Raw genomic sequence first — 21,293 nt, forward strand, 5'->3', positions numbered from 1 at the left:
ATGTTGAACACACATATATAACTGATAGTGCATGTTTTTATTCTCCTCTATTACCTCAGGCGAGGATTTTGTTACCATACAAATCCTTGCTTCAGTCTAGTACTGTGTAAATACAATGCATGTGTATTAAACTGACACCACCTGGTAAATGCGTGGTTAAATTTGCGGTAATTAAAAGATATTAGCATTATGTAATTTTAATTTTTTGATCTTCACTAGAGTGTTGTTTGGTTTCAAAGGTTCACCATTGCAGGTATGAAAATTTGAACAAAAAAAATAAAACTGAAGTGCCGTTTGAGGCAGATTTTTTTTTAAATATTTGGACAGTAATACGGTAGAAAAATACCTTAATACGGGTGCCACATGTGGAGCTGGATCTGCTTTCCCTTCCGGAGCACCTGAGATCACCCCTAGTTTTTGGTTGGGTTTGTGTTACTTATTTTTTAGTTTTCTATGTTGTGTCATGTGTTTTATTGTTTGTCTGTTTGTTTTCTTTCATTTTTAGCCAGACGTTGTCAGTTTATTTTCGATTTATGAGTTTGACTGTCCCTTTGGTATCCTCGTCCCTCTTTTAATCGCCGTAAAAAAAAGAATTAAATATTTGGCGTTTTCTCAGTTGTAGATAAATAGGTGATTATTTTGTTGAAACATGAAAATTCTGAATTACTTTCAATAAAATTGTTTTAAAAATAAAAGTGTCCCACGAAAACAAGCGTATAAATCAGTACTATTTTAAATTATCATCTGTAACCTTGAATATTTAAATGTGCATAGAAAATTATCAGTTACAGTAATTAAGTTTGTTCTGTCCAAAGCAATCTACATTAACCTAATCGGGAACGCCCTTATTAAAATATTCTCAATCTCACAACGTATTAATTCTAAAGGTAATAGACCAACAATGTTTAAAAAAATTAACGGAATCGATGTAACGTCAACTTTCCTTTTTTGAATGGAGACAGAACGGCAGAATCAATTTACATTGTGCTTTATATCTTGTATACCTTTGTAAGACTTATCATTCATTCATAAACCCATTCTAAACCAGAGACATATATACGTCTGTTAAAACTGACAAAAACACTCCAGGGTCATGACAAACAAACAGTTACAAGTAGCAAAGACGTCAACACACAACAAGTGTCTGTAGATGATAGTTTATAGTACATCATAATCAAACATAAAACAACATGACAAACAGTTTGGTTTAAGTAAAATAAGAATACGAGGAACATTAATCAAATTCCGCTATACAAATGGCATGCGTCTTTAGCCATGGTGTTGTCAATATAAAAAAGAAGATGTGGTATGATTGCCAATGAGACAATAGTTTATTTTACAATCTATGAGTTTGACTCTCCCTCTGGTATCTTTTGTCCTCATTTGCCTATAATTTGAAATTTAATCGGGAAATTACATCAGCTAGACATTTCAGCAGGTGCATTGTTGTTTGTTGGTTTTGGGTTCATTATGAAATTGTTTGGCTTGTCGTTCTAGAGTTAATGGCATCAAACTGTCAGATCAATAGAAATGTTTGACATATCACTGATCACTACGTAGAGTATGATCTGATTGATAAACCTCGATATAAACAACGTAACTATGAATAGTAACGGTACAGAACAACAAGCATAATTATTGATAAGAATTGAAAACAAATTAACAATACATATACACTTGTCTTAACAGACTTTACCATGTATTATGTAGCAAATAAAAGTAAGTTCTTTTACTAAAATCTATCCATCTTTGAAATGAATATCACCGTCGGATAACATATGTTACATTAAATTATTTCAAATAAAATAAACACAAACATTTGTATACTTCATTACCGCCAAATAAGGAAGCTACATTTCTGCATCTTTTGACAAATTGGTTGAAACTTAATCACTACGCATTAAAACATCGGTTTGAATAACAATGTTAATATGTTACACAATATATGTATAGAAAATAGTATAGAATCAATACTGAACATAAAGGTATATACAATAAGCAGAAAGTACATAAAAATGAAAAAGATAAAACGCAATCAACCAACGGAACGAGTGAAAAAAGCAAGTATCCTATTCCTGACTTGGTACAGGCATCTTGTTATCTTGTAATATAATGTATTTGATTCAATTGATTCATTCTTCTGTCTATAATATTATGCTCACCCCGTATTCATAGTTTATATTTGCACCTTCGGCAAGATAATTCCTGACCTTTTCTAAATCTCCGGTTCTTGCTGCGTGAAATAGATCCTATTAGAATAAAAACCAGGTATGTTTTATTTAAACAGTATTCTTAATTTACAATATTTATTAAGTACAATAGTATCAAATATATTTTTTTCTCTATCTGTACAAATGCAAAATGTTTGCCGATATTTTCACTGTGTCAAAATTAAAAGTATAATACAAATTTAATAATACTTTTAGATATTTGGATGATAATTTGGTTCTCAATAATGACGACTTCAGTTTGTATACTAAAGAAATGTATCCTGTTGAGCTTACTTTGAATAAAGCTAATACTAACAATGACCACTGCCATTTCCTCGATCTTAATATCTATATCATTAACGGAAAGCTAAATACTAAAATTTATGATAAAAGAGATGATTTCTCATTTCCTATCGTAAATTAACCATTTTAAAATTGTGACGTTCCCTTGTCACCATCTTACGGTGTTTATATATCTCAACTTGTACGATTCGCTCGTGTATGTAACAACGTTTTAGATTTTAACGGGAGAAATTTATGTATTACTGACAAATTATTATACCAGGGTTTTCGATATCACAAACTGGTCAAAACTTTTACTAAGTTTTATCATCGATATATGGACATCATTCGTAAATATAGCTCAACATGCAGACTTCTTATACGTTCAGGTATTTCACATCCAATATTTTATGGAAATATTTTTTATAAAGCACAAAAATGTCAGTATTTACCTCAGAAGCTAACAAAACCTTTAAATAGACTTATTAAGAAGGGATATAGTTACGATACTGTTGTCAGGTCATTAAAGATAGGATATTATGGCGTTAATATTGATTCACTTTTAGGGTCTTTGCATCGGAACTAAACACATTTATCTAAAACCCAGTTGTTGGCACTACACGGGTTATGTTCTTCTCATATATGCTATGATGGAATGATACTAAACCCCTCACGGGGAGGAGTGTGCCTGATATTCATATGATGAAGACACAATTTTTCAATCAGATTAATTGAAGTTTGGAGCTGGCATGTCAGTTAACTGCTTGTAGTCTGATGTTATTTATGTATTATTGTCATTTTGTTTATTTTCTTTGGTTACATCTTCTGACATTAGACTCGGACTTCTCTTGAACTGAATTTTAATGTGCATATTGTTATGCGTTTACCTGTCTGCATTGACAAGAGGTATAAGGGGAAGGTTGAGATCTCACAAACATGTTTAACCCCGTCGCATTTTTGCGCCTGTCCCATGTCAGGAGCATCTAACATTTGTGAGTCTTGTATTATTTTAACTTTTAGTTTCTTGTGTACAATTTGGAGTTAAGTATGGCGTTCATTATCACTGAACTAGTATAAATATTTGTGTAGGGGCCAGCTGAAGGACGCCCCCGAGTGCCGGAATTTCTGGCTGCATTGAAAACCGGTTGATGACCTTCTGCTGTTGTTTGCCATATGGTCGGGTTGTTGTCTCTTTGACATATTCCCCATTTTCATTCTCAATTTTAAATGACAGCAATTTTGGAACACAATGAATGCAAAATCTTTTCCTCATTAAGTTAGAGTGTCAGAATTTCATCTCTGTATTTACATTGAACAGTCACTTAAGTAAGTAGTTCCTGATGGTGTGTATACCAAAACTATTTGACCACATCATCCAAGTTCCAACAGTGACTTGTCTGATATCAGTTCTCTTCTGGGAATAGTATACTGTTAATATATTATGTCGGTTGAATTATTTTGTTTGTAGCTAAACGTCAAGTGGCAAATATTTCATTCATGTGAACAACGAGTATATTTTTGGGACGTCTCATATATCAATTATAAACGGCAAGGCAAATATCTCGACTAATCTGACAAAATTGACGAGATTGTTGATAATTATACAACACCTTATGTATCATGACACTATATAGTTTCCATTTGAATATTTTGTAAAAAACAGAATCGTAAAACAATGAAAACAAGGTTAATTAGGATGAAACATCCATGCATAGAGTAGAATTTAAGAAGAGACTAAAAATTAGGAATGCTTATATCCGATGATATAAGAATACTGTTCTGATGCGATGGATAACCTTTCTATCCGTCATCCAATTAAAAAAACTAACTTTCATTTCTTTTATGAAAGCTCTATGTGATTGTATAGCCAGTGTTTAATGTATATAAGAATATATGAAATGAAATAAAAAGGATTTTGTAAATGTGTATAATATCTATAGAGTCTAGCGAGCGAAACAAAATGCTATATAGGACTTCTGGGGGGAAAGAACTGCTAATATTGTTAACAAATTTAAAGCACAAGTCTGATATTAAAATTTTAAACACGGGAAAAGGTCATAAGCAGACCTGTCCTCAGGTCTGGTATATAGCAAACTTGTCCACAGGTCAGGTCAGGAGCAGACCTGTCCACAGGTCTGGTCTGGGGTAGACCTGTCCTCTATGCAGCAGTCCTTAAAACGCAGACAGTATGTCTGCTTTATCAACGACGAAGTTAACTTGCTTGTGAGCTTCAAAATTCTCATGTTAACTTAGAAAGCAGTCAACAAGTCTTTTCCAAGTTAACTTTTTTCATTGAAGTTGAATTCTTATTCTTCGTTACTGCTACTGGTACGTGACCTGACAAAAAATATCCGAGTTTAGAACATACAGCAGTAGCACCGTTTCCACGTTTTAATTTATCTTGCACTTTATTTCAATAAAAGTCTGCTCCAATTAGAAGAGAAAGCTCGCAAGACTTTGCGTCTGTTACAGAGTGTCCTAGAGGTAATCCACGTAGATACTGTAGTCCAAGCGTGATTTTTCAACTCTGGCTCTGAAGCGGCCGGTCATAACATGGTGGGTACTATCAGTACTTTAATAGGTATACTTTCTGCTTTTTAACTGTCAACTGTACCATGGTTTTGTCTAGATTTCTAATGCCGCTAGTTTTATTCTCAAAAAGAAACTATATTCAGATTTTCGAATCCCTCCTTCTGTACATTTAATTTTATAGCTTAGCTTGTTATAACAAAAGACTGGTGATCACCAGTTATAACAAAAGACTGGTGATCACCAACGTCGAAAATAATGTCCAATAATATCTTCGCTGTATTGTTCACCGACATTTCCTGAGGTACTGCTGCTTTCAGCAAAACGGTTGAAGTTTTTCGACTTGTCGATATGTACAACATCGAAGTTTTTGTTTTATCCTTTTTTTCCGATTGAGATGTAGTTAAATTTTTCTTATGTAATGTATGATGTTTACAGAGGCTATTTCTACAGTCGTATTTAGAGCGACAATATGATACTTTGTGCATACCATAACAGTTAATACATAATTTCTTCTCCTTAATAATGGCTATTCTTCTTTCATGTTCTGCGACATCCGTGCAGTCATTTGGCCCCGCACCCCCACCACTCCCCCCCCTTTGCACCCCACCCACCATAACAAAATATGCATGTTTTTATTTGTGTGGATTTTATTGTATTTTTCATATCTTGATATTTCGATGAATTTCCTTATAAACGATTGTTGTTAAAATCACTCTTAACACTTGCTTCACAATTTGCAGTTTAATTATCTCTCGGGGGTTGATACATGTATGCATTATGTCCTGATTCCTGATTTGAAAGCTCTCTGCAAATATTCCAATCATCACCTCCGTTTTCCCGTGTAATTTTATTTTTCAGTGTGACGTCAAGTTACCGAGAATAACTGGAATCAGTAATGAACCAAACATTTCTTGACATTGTCCATATGATTCTAGACCTCTGATGTATGCATCGGACTTATCGTAAAAAGCTCTTAAACTCTCTAAACGTTCATCAGACGCATGCATATCCAAAATTGATCTCATGTATGCTTTGATTATCTTGTGGGTTTGACCATAACGATTCTTTAAAAGTTCAAGAGCCTTGTAATAATTTGGGTTGGTCATGGTGAGGCCTGAGACTACGTATGCGGCATCTGACTACAATGAAGACTTTAAATATGGGAATTTCTGTATGTCGGATAGTGTGTTGTTAAGATGAATTGTCGATTCAAGTGAATCTCAGAAATATTTCCATTCTAATATATCTCTGCTAAAAATTGGTAGCATTAACATGGGTAGGCGATGATTTTGGCTTGAGGTCGAACTTGTATCCCGACTAGAATGCGTAAATGGGGTTTGACTTTGGAATAAAATCTTGGGCGTTGCTATTGAATACTGAAGATTTGGCTGCAGGTGCGACGGGTTGCAATACTTTTTTTATTTTTTCTAATTTTGCTTTCTAACTCTCAATAATACTCATCTGACTCTATTATTTCATCTGTTATTCGATCTGAGTCCGCTGTATTTAAAATCTGTTCGTCAATATTGCCTTTTTCTTTTCAACTGCTTCCAGCAATGCTGAGATTTCCGCCGGGTCAAAAGGCGTATCAACGATGGCGTCCTCCAGTTTGTTTAACACTTTCATCACCGCTGCTCTGCTCCCCTCTCTCAAAGATTTCTATCTGATTTTATCCATTATCTCTGTTAGTCACGGCACAAATATTACTTTTTTTAGGTATATACTTTGCGTTGCGTTAGACGACTATGTTTGAATGTCAAGACAAAGCAAGTTTACAGATCAATATTCATTTAAATACAAGCATATAATTATAGTCACAATATTACACAGATACGCGACGTCTCATCGTTAGTTTCGACGGCACATATAGAAATGCTTTACGTTCACACAATCCTCGACAAGCCTAGTGATAAGTCACACTCGGTTTCAATCATAACCTGTGAAAATTGCCAGAAAATATTATAATTTACATAATTGGTTTGATTCCAGTTTGAAACAACACTTGTTGAGGTGTAAGTGATGTGAATATTTAAAATCAAATCAGAACACTTCAAGAACTACCCCAATACAAGTATTATTGTGAAAATAGGATTGGTCTGCAACCTATTTCTCAATTTACCTTCATCAGGAACGCTCAAATCCAAATATCGTAATCGCAAGGAAGTATAACTACATAATCATTGACATCAATCACATGTTTAACCTCATTGTTACTTCTACAAGCCATTATGTTTACTAACTTTTTTGTCAGAAAAGTATTCACTATAACATATTTGACAGGTATCAATCCATGCAATAAATAGTAGAATAAAAAAATACTTTACTCCGAGTAAAATTCAATCGGAACGACCCTAATCACATGGCAAAATCAAATGACAAAACACATAAAAAAATAATGGACAACAACTGTCACATTCCTGACTTGGTACAGGCATTTTTAAATGTAGAAAATGGTGGATTGAACCTGGTTTTATAGCGCTAAACCTCTCACTTTGATGACAGTCGCATCAAATTCTGATATTTTTACAACGATGCGTGCACAAAACAGACATAATCGGTAAAATAGTCAAAATATGTTTACAGCAGTCATCACAGTGTAACAACCTCAAAACAAACAAACATATACAAAAGAAAAAACACGAAAAGACATACATTTAAACATGCAACAGATTCTAATGACCGACACTGGTAGTTCAAACATTAATACGATAGAAATATAATCTTGTTTCAAATTACAATAAATATGATTGTTGTTTGAGTAGTCATAAGTATGATCATTTCATAATCTAACTAGACCTAATAATAATTAATAAGTTGTAATGGTCCACATCTTTGTAACATAAACGTACACAATTGTTCTTCCAACCCTTTCATTAACTAAGCTTTAAACAAAGCAATATATTGGATTGAATGAATGAATACTTTATTGCAAAAAGCATATATATGCTATAGCAACGAAAAGCATATTTACAACATGACAAAAGATAAACAGCAGAGATCAATACATATAAATCATTACAAGAAAGCAAATAACATTAAGTAACAATATGTGATCTGATTGACCAAGCAGATTTAATGTAGTTACACAATCTTTTAATATGTAAAACAGACTTTAATTTAAATAGATACTGTAATTTAGTAAGGTTTGGCCAAGAACAATAGAATTTTGGCAAATATATAGGCCTAATTGATCTATAGGCAGGGCATACTAATAAAAAGTGGTATTCGTTTTCAACACACTGCATATTACAACATTTACATAAACGTAATTCTCTAGCCATGCCAGTATATCTTCCTGTTTCAATGTTCAGTTTGAATGTACCACTTCGCAATTTAGTTAAAAAGTGTGAATTATAACAAAAATCTAAATAATGTTCAAACCTAAATTCTAACTTTATATCCTTATAAATACTAAGTTTTTCGCTCTTTTAGGCAATCATGCTTTTCAAATGTTTACAAAGTACACAAAGCAGAGTAATCATTTGGATAGCATCCAACAATATGTTGAAAGAGGTTTATGAAATTAATTATAATTTACCATGATACTCTGATTAATGTCACGTAAAATAATAATAAGGGTAAAAGGAAGCAGAGAACATAATGTTACGGAATGAAAATGACACTTTTTGAATAAAATATAAATTTATGCTAATCTTTTAGCTAACAAAGAGATATATCAAATAGGTCTAGAAACTATAGTAAATTTTAATAAAACTGATGTTACGTCAAAACCTGAATTCCGAATACGATATAACTGATTGTTTATGCTTTATAACAAATTCGAATGATAAGATTTCTCTCATTTGAGTAAAACTTACCCTATTCAGCTGCCTATTTGCCATCTTCTATCTGTAAAATAAACATACACATTTATAACATGTGTTAAATGTTTTTAGAAAACCGTTTCAATGTCAACAACAAGCCGATTAGTGTTTGTCAATTGAGCGTCCGTAAACAAATACAGTTTAATAAAAGTAAACAAATAATTGTGGTGGTTTTATCATTTTAATTTACAATGATGTAAAAAATGTATTGCTATATATGAAAAGGATACAATGCAAACAGTGTATTCCCGAAGATAATGAGTGAGTGAACTCATTCAGTACCGTTGTACTACTCAAGAAAGATCTGGCGGGTCACTCATGACTTATTTATTAAGTTTGCAGTTCTATTCTTAGTAATACTGTATATAAATTTTATGATAATAACATTGACTATTGAAACTTCATTTGACATCAACTAATCAGAAGTCGTGAATTTCATCCTCCACAATGTCATTGTAACGTAATTTACAAAATATGTTGTTTAAAGGTATTCAATTGTGTCTTCCCTTTTCTATATCAAATTCATGATCACCGACTCTAAATTTGGGTAATTCATTCATTTCATTTACAAAATTTTTTATTAGAAAATAATGTTCAGGATCAATATTATTTTAAACACTCTATAAAATGTATATGCTCTTAATTTATTTCCTTCCTTTCTAAGAAGAAGAATAATAGAAATTTTCAACTCTCCTGAGGGTTATTTCCACGAGGGTTTTCTGCCCCAAAAAAAGAAATCGTTAATGTGTTATAATACCCAAAAAAATAGTAACCTCATCGGTTTGAATCACCGTAGTGAACTCTGTGTCGAGGTTATTCACCAGCTCTGTCGCTTGTGACAAAAATAACATAATCGATTCACACCACGTGATATCTTATTAGACAATACATTATTCAATTTACATTGACGAATCCACAGTATATGACGTAATTAATGATACTTCATGCGACACAAGGGATGTCTTCTTACTTGTTGATCAACACAAAAATGGAACGTGTACCAGCAGTTGCATTGTATAGAAAGTGTGAATAAAATATTCATCGAAAAGTTATATAGCGAAGGAAACTTGATTTTTATGGTTTTGGTTGTATAATCATCTGTTATTATCTTTTGAAGTCAAAATAATTCAAAAAAATGTCTTTCCATTACATCACTGTCATAAAAAATTGTTTGGACGAGTATTGGGAAATACTTGAATAAAGTTCGAGATTTCATGAAAGTTACGTAGCACGTCCTGATTTTAATGTCCTGCGGCGTTTGTCATTGATGGAATATGTTCGTTATTGTTTTGTGAATGTTCTTCAATGTGATTGTGCTGTATTTATTTCATGTAACTTTGTTATTTTAGCGATAACATTGTCATAAAGCGGAATGTTTTAGTATGCCATTAAACAAGGTTCAACCCACCTTTTTTGTTTGTTACCGAATTTTACCGAATAGTAACATTGACAACCAATAAAACAGTGCACATGTAAAGCGTGACAGAAAAGTGAATTGAAAGAGCCATGACATTTGTTTTTATCTGTTCAATGCGTTCCCATTTGTTAATTAAACTTGTCTATCATTGCTAAAGGATCATATTTAGGCTAATGAACTATTCATTTCATTGTTGATTTTATCTGAAATTTTGTTCCAATTTTGTGTTCAACGGCAATAAAATTGGGGTGGATTAAGTGTGTGTAATTTTTTAAAGTTTTTTTATTAAGATGTTTCTTTTATTAATCTCCGGTGTTCACCACAAGAAATATTATTAACTGTAAAATCAAAAGTAGCATGAAATGAAGTTAAAATGAATATGAGTTCCCTGCATAATGTTCTAGACACCGTTTTGTTAAGGATCAAGTTATTTCTAAATAAACACTGGATAGAAGTTGTATAACGCTATCTAAACAGAATATTTGCATTAAATTGAAAAAAAGATTCATTTTGATATGTTTTTAATGAGTTAATTATTTGGAATATATATGATATTGTCCTTCACTTAGTTACAGTCATAAACTAGAAAAAAAGTCATTTTTTAAAGTCTACAATACCTTCAAATTTTCTGTTAAAAAAAATGGACCATTTGTCGAAAAACCCGGACGATTTCACAGGTGCTCTAGAAAAAACCCGGACAATAACAAACACTGATTTTCTTACTAAATACAAGGAAATTGAGCTTCTATGTTGATCAAAACATATACAGTATTCAATATAAGATGGGTAGTAATGTTAAAAACTGTTATAATTACGTACTATTCGTTAATTGGACTTATCGCATGTTTTATCACTCGAAAAAAATGGACCAAATCACTCGAAAAAACCACGATAATAGCAGGACACTATACCTACCGTGAAACGGATTTATACCATGATTAATGATACATGTGATGATTTTCATTTTAATATGTAATTTTCCAGTTTTTCAGTTTTATAACCTTACATTGATTTTTAAACTAAATGAAATGATAAAAAAAAGAAAGTAAAATTGCATGCATAAATTTGAAGGCAAGAAGATGTGCGTACAATGCCCAAAAGAGAGTTTGTGTGGTTTTATTTTCTTTCTCGTACAATTTTTACAAGTATGTACACGTTTAAAGAAGTGCCCATCTTTTTGGCTAGATACAAACAAAAGGTGGAAAATGGCTTTTTGAAATGCCGCTCTGTTATCTCTGAGGTTCAAGTTGAAGAAATGGTTTGAACTTCCTGAAAACAAGACGTTTACTCTATACTTTCATATAATTATAATTAGATTGGGAAACTATCCACAAAAGACCAAAATGACACAGACATTAACAACTAAAGGTCACCGTACGGCCTTCAACAATGAGCAAAGCCCATACCGAATAGTGAGCTATAAAAGCCACCGATAAGATAATGTAAAACAATTCAAACGAGAAAACTAACGGCCTTATTTATGTAAAAAAAAGAACAAAAAACATATATGTAACACATAAACAAACGACAACCACTGAATTACAGGCTCCTGGCTTAGGACAGGCACACACATACATAATGTGGTGGGGTTAAACATGTTAGCGGGATCCCAACCCTCCCCCAGACCTGGGACAGTGGTATAACAGTACAACATAGGAACGAACTGTTGAAAAAGGCTTAACTCATCATGTGGACAAACATACAAGTGGACGTGGCTTGATCCTAAGTACGGATATATATAACCCTCATCCAATGAGTAGTCATAAAGTATCTACAACTTAACGCATAAAAAGGAGGAAAACTATACCAGAGGAACATTTAAATTCATAGGTTGAAAATAAACTTTCTGACTAAAACGAAAAAGACAGAAAACTTAAGACTGAGCAATACGAATCTCAAACACTGGTGGTAATCTTAAATGCTTGATGGGAAGTGTTAGGATCGAGAAATGTCTGGTATCTGATAAATGAATGTTCCCTTATCAATGAACAAAAACTACTTAAAGTAATGTCGGAGTGAATAATTACACTAACGGTAAAACAGAGATTTTGTGTCTTCGAGAATGAGTTCATTTGAAATCATTTGTACCGGTGTTAAAGGGCATACGATACAGTTTCAAGAGCGTCACCTTTTAGTACGACGTTAACGGTTCAAATTATTCCCAAACGTCACTTTCGACGGAAATTTTATGTATCAAATTTAAATCCTAGGCCATACGCTAACGCCTATACAATAAGTGTGTTGCTTACATTATGTTAGACGTTATTCTTTAAACAAAAACAAAAACTCGGATTTAAGCGTAAATTTTGAAATTGTGTCCACACTTCCTTTCCCAATTTTATTGTCATAATGCCGAAAATATATATGCAAGTAAATAAAAAGACATGTTTTAAACGTTAAAATTGATTTAGTGCATTAGAACTGAATTTTAACAGTCAATTACCTAAATCATTTAGTCACAGGTCTAAAGTGTCCGGTTTTCTAAATATTGGTTTTTTTTTTATCTTTTAGTTTCACTGTATTTTATATTTTTTTTTAAAAACACATGTCACTAGAATACATAGTTTAGTTAGTTTGTTACTTAGGGTCACTAGTACTGGTCACTTTAGTTGTACTTGGATATAACCAAAGCTGTTAATTCAAGAACATTTCCATATTGCAGTTCAAGGGGCCCACCAAAAAATATGAAAAATCAATTAAAACCGAAAACCACCTCTGATGCACATTTTAACATTAGACATCTTATCTTACAAACTTTTGTAAGGTGACTATGGTATAAAATTCGAAATTCGTAGTTTCCATCTGATTTTGGTTAAAAATCCATGAACTTACCTTTCTTCCTCTACTGTTGAACTCTTTAAATAGTATAGGTTTTACAATTACTCTTTCCCCTAAATACTAACTCTTTATGTTGCAATATTCCCAAGGTGTAAGAAATAGTTCTATGGAATTACGAGACATATTTTCAAAGTCATTATACAATTGTTTGAATCATACGATATCTATCACCATGTACAATACAGTTTCTTTCGAAAAACGTGAATTTAAAATGTTTTCTCCTGGTCAAATAAAGGCAATTGTAGTGTTCCGCTGTTCAATAGCGATCAATCGATTGACTGAAATAAATCTGAGGGAAACACATCAAATGTAAGAGGAAAACAGTGGAACAACGGAAACATTGTACTGTAACAAAAACAAACGCAAAAATACGTAAAAACGGACTATTTGATAACAGCTGTCATAGATGCAGGACCATAAAAAAAAATAATGGCGGGTTAAACCTAGTGTTATTGCTAGACAAACCTCCCGCTTATATGATAATGTTAAAAATACCACTAACATGACAAAATTACGTGTCAGGAATACAAATAAAATAAAACGTCAAAACACTCCATTGCTGTCCTTTCGTTTGATATGTTTTTTTCATTTGATTTTGCCCTTTGATTAGAGACTTTTTATAATTTTTCTCAAAGCTCAGTTTTTTTGTGATTTTACTTAAACACTCAGGATAGAGACAGACATATATAAATAATATAATAGAACATTAAAACATGTAAACCATAGAATAATAAGGACCAGCTCAAATTGATTTACAAGAACACAGCATAATTATCCACTGTGCATCAAACTTATGTATCAACGCCACAAAAATTTCCGTCACAGAAAAATGTCTAAAATAAAATATAAAATCTGATCCTTCCAATGACTCCAGAGGTTAAAATGACATTTTTTAAATTGTAGTAGTCTATAGTCAGTCAGGGGCATTACTTAAACAAGTAAAAATGTTTAGTTACCTATGTAGGTAATTTTTGTTTTAAAAAAATATAAAATTACTCAATAGAATTATTTTAAATTTCAATAGAAACATGGACTAAATGTAGTTTTCATGAATTTTTACAGCATTTTATATCATAAAATGAAGAATTTTTTAGATTTAAGAGGAGTATAGAGATAAAGGGTTACTTTAAAAATAATGACAAAAATATTACTTGAATAAGTTATTTTATACATCTTTGAAAGAATTAGTAATAACACTTATTTAAAGAACATATTATGTAATTTTTTGGGTTACACATTATAAATAACTTCAAGTCTTAATTAATTCACAAGTTTCTATCTATTTATATCTGTCTACCTTCAAGATTTTTAAGGACAATGATATTTTAATATTCCCAAATGACCAATCTTTGACCCAAAAGCGTCGATATGAAAGATCAGTGCGTCGGAAAGGCAATTAGTGTTTCAGAAAAATTAGATTTTTTATTTCATGGGAAAAATAACCAGATGACCGTGAAAATTTGTTAAAGCTAATAAAATCTGTGTAGTTGGACACCTATAAAAATAATATTTAGAAAAGTTACTTATGTAAGTTATATTTAAAATAGCCTCGTTTTCAACATTACAATACTACCTGTGACATTATCTTATTCATGGTGGCCATAAAAATTATATCCACCATGGTGGCCCTATATGTCCATCATTATACCCCCTGTTGCTTAATTAATACACAAGGTATTATCAAAAACTAGTCAAGGATAAAGTGAAATCTTGACTGCATTGAAGTGTTAAAATTATATAACTTACAGGTCATGTGTCTAAGGTAAAATATACATGTATGTGTTTGTGAAATTTAATAACTGTGATTATGACAAGAAAATTCAAAAATAAAATGAAATAATATAACTAGTTGAATAAATAGCTGATTTTTTTTTTAAATTTGACTCATGACTATTTGTTTTGACATTATACATTTTTAATCAAATTAAGTTATTTTTTACATATACTTTATGGTGTAAGAGAAGAATAAATGAATATCATCTTCTAATATAATGCAAACTTTCCCAATTCCTGCCTTTTTCTATTGAAAAATTGTTTCTCAGATTAATTTTTGTAAATCAAAATGATTTATACTTAAATAATAGTAGATAGACTTATCTGCATTCAATACTGTTTTACAAATGTTAAAGATTGTCTTTAGAACTTATTCTAAATAAAATTTAGGCAATTCAAAATGTTCTTTAATTCAACAAAATTTGATAATATTTGTATTGTCATATAAACATATAGTATTTACATTTGTAGTTTGTGACAAAAAAACAAACAAACAACAATGAAAAAAACAACCAGTTATAATGCAAAGAATTAACAATTCTATAAGAAATTAAAACACATGGATTTTTTTTAGGTTCTGCCCTCTGTTCTAATAATGACTATTTTATAAGGGAGCCAATATTTTCAACATATTCATGTAATAAAGGTTTAGCGTTTTTTTTCACTTTTGTTCTTGGGTAAGAGATAATATTATGAGAAGGTAAACAATTTTCAAATAGATTATCTCAAGTTGTTTTGTTAATTTTACAATTAAGGAAGGAGTGGTCTTCGTTGTCCAGCAAGTGGCACATTTACGTATTCTATCTTTTCTAGGAATTTTTTATTGTCCACTATTTTCTATTTCTAAATTATGACCACTAACTCTCTTGGAGGCCCACTGACTGACCTAAGAAGGGGCCCGTTCGAGTCACGCTTCAGTGATTCCCTATATAAACAACCAATTGTTTTCCCAAAAAGCCCCTCCCCCCCCCCCCCTAAATCCGCCTCTGTATTTTCAAAAATGTTCTTATATTTTTCTTTAAATTGATTTTTCATCAATGGTTTTAAAGTCTTAATTCATTCAAGTCCCTGAAAATGTTAACTTTATCTAAAAGACCTGGGTTTAGGGAAATATTTGCAAATATATACCAAGAATCATACCAATCCAGCACTTCCAACAATATAAATGTACACAGAAAAAAAATGATTTAATTAATAGACCATAAAAGTGTAACCATCTATATAAGTGTATTTTGTCAAATTTTGGCTTTTAACTGACAGATATTAGCCAAACTGAAGATGTTCACATTTGTTTCAAAAAGGCAAAGCAAGACAGTTTTTTCTTTAAAGTTTTTTTGGAAAATAAATCTCTTCAACATGTCCATTATGTTAACTCCTGATTTCAGATTTAAAAAGAAAAAAGAGAGACAAAAACAGTTTTTTTCCTATTAAAACAGTATTATTATGGCACCCTCAACGGAGTTGGGGTGACATATTGTTATTGTTCGTTTCTTTTTGTCTTATTATTTTTATATTTATTCTTCCACACTTTTTTGTCCATACTATTTCTCAGAATTGGCTGGAACAATATTGATGGAACTATACCATAATGTAGACCACCACATTAGATAGTGCAGTGGGGTACCGCCGTTACCATGGGAACAGCCATTTAGAAAATTTCTGATGTTTCCATGGCAACGACGGCCATTTTGAAAATTCGAAACTCAAAAGTCAAGTCTACACAAGCTAGGCAAAATTTGTTATAAGTTTCATTAAATTTAAAGCATTTTGAAGTTTTTCATATTTTTGCTGTTCCCATGGTAACGGCGGCCATTTTGAATATTCCAAAGTCAAACCCCCGCTGCAATTTTTCCCTCCATAATCATATATACCATTTAATGTCTCTAGAGTAAATTTAACATTGATGTTCTGGAATTTTTCTGTGAAAATTCAAAGTTTTGACCTTTTTGCATTGTTTCCATGGTAACTACAGATATTTTGAAAATTCCAACGCCAAATTCCACATCTTCCAATGTTGCTCATCGTTACTGTGAAGTTTCATTAAGTTTGGAGCATTTTGATAATTTTGAAATTTTTGGTGTAGTTTCCATGGCAACATAGTAGGTCCAATGAGTGCCAAAATCATCCAATACCTGTTTATAGTGGGCACCTACATTGTATTAAAATATGATGATTCTGAGTGTAAGCATATTCAAACAGTTCACCAAAACAAAAAACTGGATTTTTTCACATTTGTTTCGTTTCCGTGGCAACGGGAGCCATCTTGATGATGCCATACCCCACTGCACTATATAATGTGGTGGTCAACATTATGGTATAGTTCCATCAATATTGTTCCAGCCAATTCGTAGAAATAGTATGGACAAAAAAGTGTTGAAGAATAAATATAAAAATAATAAGACAAAAAGAAACGAACAATAACAATATGTCACCCCAACTCCGTTGAGGGTGCCATAATCAACATAGACTAAAACAAATGTCTTATTCTACATTTTCAAAAAAGGTGAAATGTCAATTTTGAAAGAAACCTAAGTTACCTGTACAGGTAAATTTTAAAGAAACATTCAAGTTGAAAACGTCAACCCTGATTGATTACAACAGGTAACATTATTAGATAAAACATCAACCTATGTTTTATGACCCCAATAAATGGCCAACATCTCAAGATTGAATACCCCAATAAATGGCCACCATTGGGTGTTGACCATGCAAGAGGGTTGACATAATTAAGAGAATGTCACAGGCTGTACTGTACTTGTATAGGTAATTTTAAATGTTACTTGTTTAAGTAATGCTCCTGACTGATAGTTGCCGCGTTATTTTTTGTATTATTAAGGTTCAAACTCTATTCTGTGCTATACGAATATTTTACGAACTTGAATATATGCTCCTTGTTTTTCTCTAATTAAGAATTTTGATCGCAAAATATTCAAGAATTGTGTCTTCCGTAAAGTGTCCATCATAATAATCCAGATTAAGAAGTGAAAAAAGGTTAGATGTCCTGGGGTATTACCAAATGTTTAACAGTATATTTTTTTTACAAATTTCCAATAAAATCAATGGACATAAGATGTAAGTAAAAATGCATGTCTACATATTGGTTGTCGCTTTGACACATTCCACATTTCCTTTCTCAATTATATATGTCTACTTTTGACAAGACCAAACCCATCTCGTCCTGTAAAGTGTGAAATTTCTTCAAATAATTGTCTTTAATTCACAGTCTTTTCGTATGACATGTTTGATACACTTGTTTTATTTGTTTAATACCCAAAAGAAATGTAGGTTAATTATGGTGAAATTCAAATTTGAAAATTTGTTAAATTAAAAAATGAAAACAACACGTTTACTAATTTATTGCGTCCGAAGTGCTTTTCTGGATTTACCTTCATCATGAAGGCTCAAAGCCAAACATTTGAAATCCGAAGATGTATAAGTACCGAATGTATAGTGATATTTGAAATATGATTTAAACTCTATTCTTTACATCAAGAATTTTTCACCGATTGTAAATGTACATGGAAAATAAAACACTAATGTCCACATTAAGAAGAAGTTTACTTTTTCTTACTTGCTTGCTTCCAGGAAGCAATTCGGCGACATATTTTCCGTGTGCAAAGAGATATTAGCGTGACCCTTCTCGTAAAAATCCGGTGATCGAAATACGCAATGATCTGTAATTGAAATAAAGTATTATCTGATTGCACATGTTATACACGTGCTCAATATCCATTCCTCTCTGTTGATTGTTTACTATTAGGTGACCAGCTGTAAACTACGGCTTCAAAACACGACATTTAGGTAGCAACCATATTTTCACATCATAACAAACAGAGAGAAAAAAAAACAATTGAGGAAAATAAGATATCTTGCGTAAAAAATAAAACCAGGCACAGAGGGCTAAGTTTATGATATATATATGCATTGGTTTAAGAATTGGATAAACATTATTTTTCACCAGTGATTTTAGGAGAATTTTGAGAGAGAATATTATTGAAATGCCTTAATTTACTTAAAAATTCATGAAAATATGATTTGGTCAATAATAAGTAAAATCACAGAAATTAAAAATGCGTGCATTTATTTTGATAAGTATCTGCGGATTGACACGAACGCGTAACTTTGCTGCATTGAAGGACGCGTCATTGCCTAAAATTTTCGAGTAAAATGTCCTTTCCAGAATCTTTAAACATATGTGGCTTTGATATCAAAAGGAAATGTACCAATTCCCGATAAAACTGCATACCAAATAATATTTACTTCTCATATTTTAAAGTTGTTACTCTTACAGTGAGATTATCACAAACTTTATCATGTATATAATCAATGAAATGTTTCAAATACAGTAGACCATGAAATAGGGGGCAGGGTAAAAAAATCTCCATTGAAATGATATTCACAAATTACACTAGTCGAAAACTTAAACAAAATGTTGACGACACCGCGGATGCAACCATCGCCAGAAACATAATACATATCTTTCGCTTTTTGATTTCGTCAACGCAATTACAAAAACTATGGGATATTTCATTGATATAAAAACTAAGTTCAACATTACCAGAAAGATTTGGAATCTTAGTTCCTTCGAAATTTCTGAATTCATAATATGATCTAAACCAGACAGAAACTATACCTCAATGTGTAATGATGATTTCCTAACCCATCCTGAAAACTTTGATGTTTAATTTGCTATGCGTTGTTTAACTCCATTTTCATTGTTAATTAATATATATTAACTGGGGAAAGTTTAGACGTTTAGAAACAAAAAACTTCCTGATATCAACCTTGTAGAGGGAAAGGAAACGGGTGATCATTTTGAATTCATGATATTTAATTCCATTATTTTTCTATCCAAAGAAATGTTTTACCTTTAGTATCAATACTTTATTTTCAGCACCTTATTATTCACTATTTGTTGGTCTATTTTTATATCTATATTTTTTTACTATTCTTTTCTATGTAACCCCGATAGAGACCTCACAAAAGTGTGTTAAGTGGTCAATTCCTGTACTATACAATGCGTGGTTAAATGAAACATTTTATGGATTTGAAATTAATTTGTTAGTTGTCTAATAAGTGTTTGATAATAATTTAGAATGTTATAAATATTAAAACAAATGAGTTTGTTTAATTTTCGTCTTTGTACCAATTTTTAAACGGAAATTCAAGCATAACAGTTAATGTAATAATTTTATTTGTTGGGTATCTTTCAAAGCTTTAAGGATTTTGCAAATATCAAATGCATTGTCTTGTGCATATAAATAGTATAAAAGATTTAAACTAAATGATTTGTTTGATTTTCATCGCTGTTCATTTCAGAATATATCTCATTTCGCAATTGGCATATCTTTCTGTTAAAACCAAATACAATAAACTATTGAAAATTTCATAACGACTTTCTGAGATGTAACTTTAATTCTACCTTTAAACATTTTTTGTTATTTTCATTGGTATAAGAGACCATTTCAATCATTTTAACTGCTAACTGACACATTTTTCGAATAAAAATAGTACTAAAAATCGGCATGATGTTTGCCGATTTTTGTCATTTTTTACACCTGATTTTACCGGAAACGCAGAAATCCTCACATAAAAGACTATACAATATAATTTCTTGGGTAAATGTTGCAGAAAGTTGCCAATAGAGGAATTCTAGTCATTGTAATTTACCCTGAAATTCCCCCTTTTTTAGGCTCTATTTGTAAATAAATATGTCATATGAGTATTTTAATGATAAAATAGTCCGTTCTTATGAAAAAAAATATTTTTAAATGTGTTGAGGGTAATTATATCATATAACATATTCCAGCAATTGAAAATTTCATGCTCAAACTAATCTGGATGTAATTTTGAAAAAAAAGAGTTATTTACCCTTTTTGAACATTTCGTTCAAGAGATAGAAAAAAACTATATTCCACACATAGTGACAAACTAATTATAAACGTGCCTGTCCATTTTTAAAACAATTTTCGGACATAATTTGTGACATTTATTACACTGAAATATCAAGAGCTATCTGCCCAGAAATTTTCAGATGAATTGGATAACCAGTTGTTGGGTTGCTGCCCCTGAATTGGTAATTTTTAGGAAATTTTGCAGATTTTTAGTTATTATCTTGAATGCTATTATAGATAGAGATCATCTGTAAACCGCAATGATGTTCAGCAAAGAGAGATCTACAAATAAGTCAGGATGACTAAAATGGTCAGTTGACCCCTTAAGGAGTTATTGCCCTTGATAGTCATTTTTTACCAATTTTTCGTAATTTTTTGTAATCTGATACAAACATCTTCTCCTCTAAAACTACTGGGCTAAATTTAACCAACCTTAGCCACAATAATTATTTGGGTATTTAATTTTAAAAATGTGTGCGATGACCCATTCAACCAACCAAGATGGCCGCCATGGCTAAAAATA

General features: G+C 31.6%; 1 protein-coding gene and 1 long non-coding RNA gene across 2 annotated transcripts in view; both read right to left on the reverse strand.

Annotated features, from left to right (window-relative positions):
* Window positions 1-21,293, reverse strand: part of LOC139527472 (uncharacterized) — a gene marked incomplete in the record, with an annotated part of 613,988 nt that overhangs the window by 230,065 nt on the left and 362,630 nt on the right.
* On the reverse strand, window positions 1,814-19,620 carry LOC139527473 (uncharacterized). The gene is made up of 3 exons (XR_011665365.1): window positions 19,510-19,620; window positions 8,843-8,873; window positions 1,814-2,249 (listed from the first exon to the last, which is right to left on the reverse strand). It is a non-coding gene; the product is annotated as an uncharacterized lncRNA (long non-coding RNA).

Source organism: Mytilus edulis, chromosome 6, assembly GCF_963676685.1.
Source record: "Mytilus edulis chromosome 6, xbMytEdul2.2, whole genome shotgun sequence".
In the NCBI taxonomy this organism is placed as follows: domain Eukaryota; kingdom Metazoa; phylum Mollusca; class Bivalvia; order Mytilida; family Mytilidae; genus Mytilus; species Mytilus edulis.